Here is a 7,208-nt window from a genome sequence, read left to right as displayed (position 1 = left end):
AGTAAAACCAAGAGGATTACCCAGCCTCTGCAGCCAGAAGCCTCGGGAATTGAACGTCCTATGTAGCACTAGAGAGGTGACTCTAGGCAAGAGCTCTTGGATGATGACAGGGCTGGGAGGTGGAGCTATGGGGAAGGGGGTGGGTTGCAGTAGGGGTGATCACTGTGCAGCCTGGGTCTGCAGAGGGTGCCACAAGGTTGGTGCACTCTGTGGTACACGCTGGGAAAGTGTGAGGATGCGAGTGTGACTCAAACACGCCAGGGAGAGGACTGGAAGGTTGCACCTTGACACCAGGGCTGACAAAGTGAAAAATGCTGATCCTGAATCTCAAACTCACCCACCTAGGCGCATAGGTGAGTAGGTGGTGGCAGGGGGGCCATTATTATCCTTGGAACTGGGGTATCTGAGCATGGCTGGAGCCCAGAGAGATCAGCTCTGCTGAGCGCTGTGCACGTGGGTCTTTTGCTCAGTGAAGTCTCCTGCTCTGGTCAGACTCAGGGTTGGGTGCTTTCCAGAACCCTGGCTACTTCGACATCCAGGCTGAGAACCTGGGCATCTGGCACGTGCCCAACAACAGCCCCCTGCACAACTGGAGGAACAGCTCCCTGCTGCGGTACCGCACCTTCACTGGCTTCCTGCAGCATCTGGGCCATAATCTGTTTGGCCTCTACCAGGTACTCAAGACTCCTGGCTGAGGCTCCTTCTCACGGGTGTGGAGAGAGGCGGGTGTTTGAGGTTGGGTGGGAACCATCATTCTACAGGCTTTGTGTTCCATGTTTCCCTAACTCTAAAGTATAGTGGATATAAAAATAATTTTTATTTGCCTGATGTAATTTTCATTTAGGCAGTTTACTGCCTCCATCTGCTCACCAAGGCCTAGTCCTGGAAGCTTCTAGCCTCTGTACAATCTTATCTAGGCCTAGAATGTTCTTCTAAGATTTACTGCTGAATAAGCTAAGCTCACCTGGTTCTTTCTCATCTCCGGCCGTCTGATTCAACTGAGCTGTTCTGACTCAAGGCTCCTTTCCACGCTGCCTGATTCAATCTGGCTTTTCTCGGCTTCTCCTGAATTGCTCTGCTTGGCCTCATACTGACTTTGGCAACATGTTCTAATCTTCTGACTCCTTCTCATTCTCTGGCTTGTTCTGTCATCATCTGTGTCTTGCTTGTTATCTCTCTTCAACCTGTCTTTGTACAACTGTCCCAGTAAAACTGCCTCCTTTTTCTCTCGCCTTCTCTGTACTCTTCAGAAGCCTCTATTCCTTGTACTCTTGAAAGTTGAGCATATACTATTCTATAAAATCTTTCTCTGATTCATCACTTTGTGTGGCACTTAATTAGACATCACTTTCAAATATCTTCAAGTTTCTTCTACAAACTAAATTTACCTTCAATTGTTTGGAATTAAAGGTGTATACTAAGGGTGTGTCGGTATTTCAACCAGAGAGATTAAAGGTGTATGCTAAGGCTAAACCACACCACAACTAGAAACAGGTTGCTCCAGTAAACAACACAATATTGGGGTTCATGGTGTAATCAAATATCCTGCAACAAAAAATGTTTCCCTTAGGAATTTTGAACTAAGGAAGGATTAACAAAGGAAAGCATTCCTTCTTGTGTGACTGGTTTGGAAACAATCTCAGTTACTGGGCCAATGTTGTGCTTCTCCATGTAGGGCAGCGTTCATGGGAGGTCCAATGCCATAGTCCTTACCCAGTAACTTCTTTTGTTCCTTGTAGAAGTACCCGGTGAAATATGGAGAAGGAAAGTGTTGGACTGACAATGGCCTGGCGTTACCTGCGGTCTAAGACTTTGGTGATACTCAGAAAACTGCCTCTTATTATTCCCCCTATGGCCAGAGTGAGTCTCTAATGCTCTTCTGAACTCTCGGTCGGACAGACGATCAATTCATTTGCCAACCATCGCAGCAGCCTGCCCTTCTTCTATGAATGTTTTGTTTTACTTCATTTGCATGAGTACCCTTGAGCTCAGAACTATTACTAACCAGGATACTGGAGCACTGAAGGTTTGGGAACTTGGCTGAGAGCATAGGGGATCCTCAGGAGAGTTGGCATACGCACTGGGGAAGCTTGGCTCTAAGGTCTACTCTTAGTGATCCCAATATCAGTCAGGTGCCTAAGGACAAGTACAAGTTCATGTATACAAGGCAGAGCAACAGAAAAAAATAGAGACACCGCGCTTTGCACCATCCTCCAGCCGTCGCTCTCAGTCTCTCCGCCACCATGCCTATGTTCATCATGAACACCAATGTTCCCCGTGCCTCCGTGCCAGAGGGGTTTCTCTCCAAACTCTCCCAGCAGCTGACACAGGCCACCGGCAAGCTGGCACAGGACATCACAGTGCACGTGGTCCCGGACTAGCTCATGACTTTTAGCCGCACGAACGACCCCTGCGCCCTCTGCAGCCTGCACAGCATCGGCAAGATCGGTGGCGCCCAGAACCGCAACTACAACAAGCTGCTGTGCGGCCTGCTGTCCGATCGCCTGCACATCAGCCCGGACCGGGTCTACATCAACTATTACGACATGAACTCAGCCAACGTAGACTGGAACGGTTCCACCTTCGCTTGAGCCCGGGCCTCACTTACCTGCACCGCTGTTCTTCGAGCCTTGCTGCACGCAGCGTTCTGTGTTTATCCACCCGTAATGATGGCCACATTCCGGTCGGGAGAAATAAATGGTTTGAGACCAAAAAAATAAAAATAAAAAAAAAATAGAGTTTTACTTCTGTCATGAGGGGTGCTGGTTGAATTGTTTAAAATAAATACAAAGGTAGCACATCAAAGTGCTGAGCCTACACTGTGTATGTCAAGGCTATTCTTACTTATGCTTGGGCTATAAAGATTTAAAAGAAAAGTTAGCAAGATAAACATGAACAGGCCAAGCGTGGACGCATTCGCTAACTGCTATGACAAGCCCTTGGAGATATTCAACAGAGACCTTCCTGAATTACAAATTTCTCCATTCAAGCTCTTGAAGATGAGGACTTTTTTAAGGACTTTTTTGAGTCTGGGAGTGGGAATAGGTGAGGATTTTTCAATGTGTCTGATGTTTTAGGTCATATATCCTGAGCCTGACATCACCAAACTCTGGATTCATAGCTATTCTAGCACTTTCCATGAATGCTATTTTCTATCTCTTGTTTTCAGAGGTATTCAAAGTAGGATACATCCAATTCAGAGTGTTTAGTGCTGGAGTAAAGGTCATTGGATATCTGTGACTCTATGTATTGACCAAAAAAGCTCATGCGTAATACTGAGCTTGCCAGTATGTATCTGTGTATACAAAGCATGGAAGACTGTCGTGTTAGGATGTGTACATATGGGAGAATGTGACCTCTTATACCTTGCTTGGTCTCAGGGACCAGAGCTTCTTTCTAGATAAAGATATCCTTTCTTGCTGACGACCATTACAAACTTCTACTGCACTGTTGATGTTTACTGGGATTTTAGGATAAAAGACCCCTTACATAGAGTTACGATGACACTTCTGTTTAGGAAGTCCTGTAGATTTACAACCACATAAGAACAACAATACCAACCAACAAGAGTTCCCAGGGACTAAACCACCATCCAAAGAGTACATATTGACAGATCCATGGCTCCAGCTGCATGTGTGCCTGGGCATGGCTTTATTGGGCATCAATGGGAGGAGAAGCCCTTGGTCCTGCCAAGGCTTGATGACCCAGTGTAGGGGAATGTCAGGGCTGGTAGGCGGGAAGGGGTGGGTGGGGGAACACCCTCACAGAAGCGGGTCGGGGAATGGGGGCATGTATAGGGGGTTATAGAGAGTTTATGGACGGGAAACCAGGAAAGGGGATAACATTTCCAATGTAAATTTTTAAAAATCCAATAAAAAAAGAAGAAGAAAGGAAAAGAAATAGAAGAAAAAAAAGGAAGTCCTATGGAAGCCTTTAGGGTTGAAATTATTAGAGAGATACCAGGTGTTGTCACTCTTCACCTAGGATTTAGCTTTAATGGTTAAACATAACCTTTTCGGGGTTGGGGATTTAGCTCAGTGGTAGAGCGCTTGCCTAGCTAAGCGCAAAGCCCTGAGTTCGGTCCTCAGCTCCAAAAAAAAAAAAAAAAAAAAAAAAACCATAACCTTTTCAGGGCTTGCAGAGATGCTCATTGTGTTGAGGGGTTACCAGGAAGGTACTGGACATCTGGTAGACCTCACCCATTCCTATTCTCCTTCCTTCCTATCACAAGGAATTTCTCTTGTTGGATGTTTGGATGTTGGCATATCAACTTACTGCAAAGGCAGGTGAAGCAACCTATGTACCCCGAGCCTGGGATTGTTAGACTTATACTGTTTTGTTTTGTTTTGTTTTGTTTTTTAAATAATTTATGACCAGAGGCAGGTTGAGGATGGAGGACTTTTACTGCCACAGTGAAAGCTGTAACAAATTAGCATGTTCTTGCTAAGCATGGTGGTGTACATCTTTAATCTCAACACTCAAGCAGTAGAGACAGGCAGATCTTTGTGAGTTTGAGGCCATCCTATTCTACATAGTAAGTTCCGTCTCTGTCTCGGGGCTGGAGAGACGACTTAACAGTTAAGAGCACTGACTGCTCTTCCAGAGGTGCTGAGTTCAATTCCCAGCAACCACATGGTGACTCACAACCATCTGTAATGAGATCTGACCTCTTCTGTTGTGTCTGAAAACAGCTACAGTGTTCTCATAAATAAAATTTTAAAAGAAGATCCCGTCTCAAATAAAAAAAAAATTGGCATGGTTTGGGAGATCTAGCCCTCCTGAAAACCTCAGTATTTATTCATTCCTCAGTATTATCTTGTCCTTCACCCAGGACAAGGCATGTCCTTCAGGATGAGATAGCTTTGCTGCCAAGGAGGAACTTGAGACTATGGTGGGGAATGACAGAAGTCAGAGAGTATGTAGTGTTGAGAGAGTAGCAAGCTGTTTTCAATTTTGGTACATAATTTAGGATACAGGAAGAGCTCATTTTGGAAACATTAACACGCATTAACTCAGGAAAAGACTTCCATGTCGTGGCTTTGGGACTATATAAGTGATGGGCACCACCTCAGTGTTTTAAAGGGGAGATAAGAGTGAGTCAAGGGGGTTGGGGATTTACCTCAGTGGTAGAGCGCTTGCCTAGCAAGCGCAAGGCCCTGGGTTCGGTCCCCAGCTCCTAAAAAAAGAAAAGAAAAAAAAAAGAGTGAGTCAAGCATTCTTTTCAAAGATCACACTGGTGACCTGGAGGTAACATATTCTAGTGGAAGAGAGACTGAGCACAAGGAAACAAGTATTAAAATGGCTTCCATGGTTCAAATGAAAGCCTGGGGTAGTGTGATAAAATTGGAGCGTGGTAAGCACTAAAGACTTTCAAAGATTTTAAATTTATTAATAGCTGAATACAGAGAATAGGAAGGGAAGGTGCTGAATAATTTCGAGATTGTCATTTGAGTAAGTGAGTATCAGGTAGTAAGCGAAGATGTCTGGATGCCGAATACGTTTGGGATGGGAGGGAGGATATACAGTCATATGATGCTGGTATTTTTAAACATCTATTGGATTGTGTTTGTATCTGTGCACATGTGTATTCAAGTAATCACAGAGGTCAAAGAAAGACATTAGATCCCTAGGAATTGAATTAAAGTCTTTTATTTGAGTGCTGAGATCTGAACTTGGGATCTCTGATAGAGTAGTGAGACGTTTTAATCTTGGAACTGTCCCCCTAGCCCCCACATTACTTACTTACTAGGGTGGGGTCCTCTTTTGTCTTGTTTTAGATGTATTTATATAAGTTTATAGGGATGAGTATTTTGCCTGCACAAGTGTGTATGTGTCACTTAAGTTTCTGGTTCCTATGAACCAGAATGGGCATTCTATTCCCTAGAACTAGAGTTATAACAGTTGTGAGCCCCATAAGGGTTCTAGGAATCAAACTGGTTCCTCTGCAAAAGCAGTAAATGCTGTCTCCCAAGCCCAAGGTTACATGCATTGATCAATGATGGACTTTGTATATGATGGTAGTCCAACAAGATTTGTATTGCCTACTAATATCATAGTCGTCCTAGCTTGTGTAAGCATGTCCAATAATGTTCACAACAATATAATTATCTACGTATTTCCCCCAAGTAAATCTCCATCCTTAAGTTGTGTGTGGCTGTAAGTAACTGGGTTTTGTTGTTGTTTCTGTTGGCTGTTTGTTTGTTGTCATATGCAATAGAAGGCCCTGGAGAGTGGTTCTAAATGGTAGTCTTGTCTTTTAAGTCTTAAGAAACAGTTGGACCGGAGATAGACAGTTTGAGCCATTGGTGGATATTTGGTTAATTGAAGGCAGAGGGGTGGCACAAAGTAGAGTTACAAATAAAAGTGTCCTCTCTCTCTGAGAAGTAGCACTTAAGGAATTCATGAAGGAAAAGTCTAACCAGGGAACCTGAGAACAGAGATTCAGAGGAGATGAAGGAAAGGTAGGAAGAGACAGTCATGCCACTAAAGCTACTGGAAGGGCCTTTATAGATCAAATAGATCAAGGCTGCCAGTGGAGAGGCTGGTGAGGGACACAGAGCCCACTGAATTTGGCTATTAACGTGTTTCTGGACTCATCAGCTATCTTAGTATTTTGCTTCTATGATAAACACTTGAGAAAATTAATTTAAGAGAAGAAGGGCGTGCTGGCTACTTTTCTATCAATTTGACACAAACTGTAGTCATCTGAAGTGAGGGAACCTCAATTGATAAAAAGCTTCCATGAGATCAGGCTGTAGGCAAGCTTATAGAGCATTTTATTAATTAGTAATTAATGAAGGAGGGCCCAGCCCATTGTGAGTGGTGCCATCCCTGGCCTGGTGGTCCTGAGTTCTGTAAGAAAACAGGCTAAGCAAACCATGAGGAACAAGCCATTAAGCGGCACTTTACCTTGGCCTCTGCAACAGTTTCTGCCTCCAGGTTCCTGCCCTGTGAGAGTTCTCGTCCTGACTTCCTTCAATGACAAATAGTGATGTGAAGGTACAAACCAAATAAACCCTTTCTCCTCAAGCTGCTTTGGCCATAGTGTTTCATCACAGTAATCCTAAGACAAAGGACTTCTTTAGATTGATGGCTTCCGAGATTTCAACTCCTGGCCATTTATCTCCATTGCTTTTAAGTCCAGAGTGAGGCAGAAATGTACAGGAAAGACCTATCAAAGCACTATAGTTCACTTCACAGTGGCAAGG

General features: G+C 44.3%; 1 long non-coding RNA gene and 1 pseudogene across 1 annotated transcript; both read left to right on the top strand.

Moving 5' to 3' along the window:
* LOC148001811 (uncharacterized) lies at positions 1-1,915 on the top strand. Its single transcript, XR_015636148.1, has 2 exons — positions 1-674; positions 1,740-1,915. It is a non-coding gene; the product is annotated as an uncharacterized LOC148001811 (long non-coding RNA).
* A 285-nt stretch (positions 1,916-2,200) lies between these two features.
* Mif-ps9 (macrophage migration inhibitory factor, pseudogene 9) lies at positions 2,201-2,728 on the top strand (annotated as a pseudogene).
* The last annotated feature ends 4,480 nt before the right edge of the window (positions 2,729-7,208 follow it).

Source organism: Rattus norvegicus, chromosome 13 (assembly GCF_021556685.1).
Source record: "Rattus norvegicus strain SHRSP/BbbUtx chromosome 13, alternate assembly SHRSP_T2T, whole genome shotgun sequence".
Lineage (NCBI taxonomy): Eukaryota > Metazoa > Chordata > Mammalia > Rodentia > Muridae > Rattus > Rattus norvegicus.
Note: the sequence above shows the minus strand (reverse complement) of the source record. Positions and strands in the feature narration are given on the sequence as shown.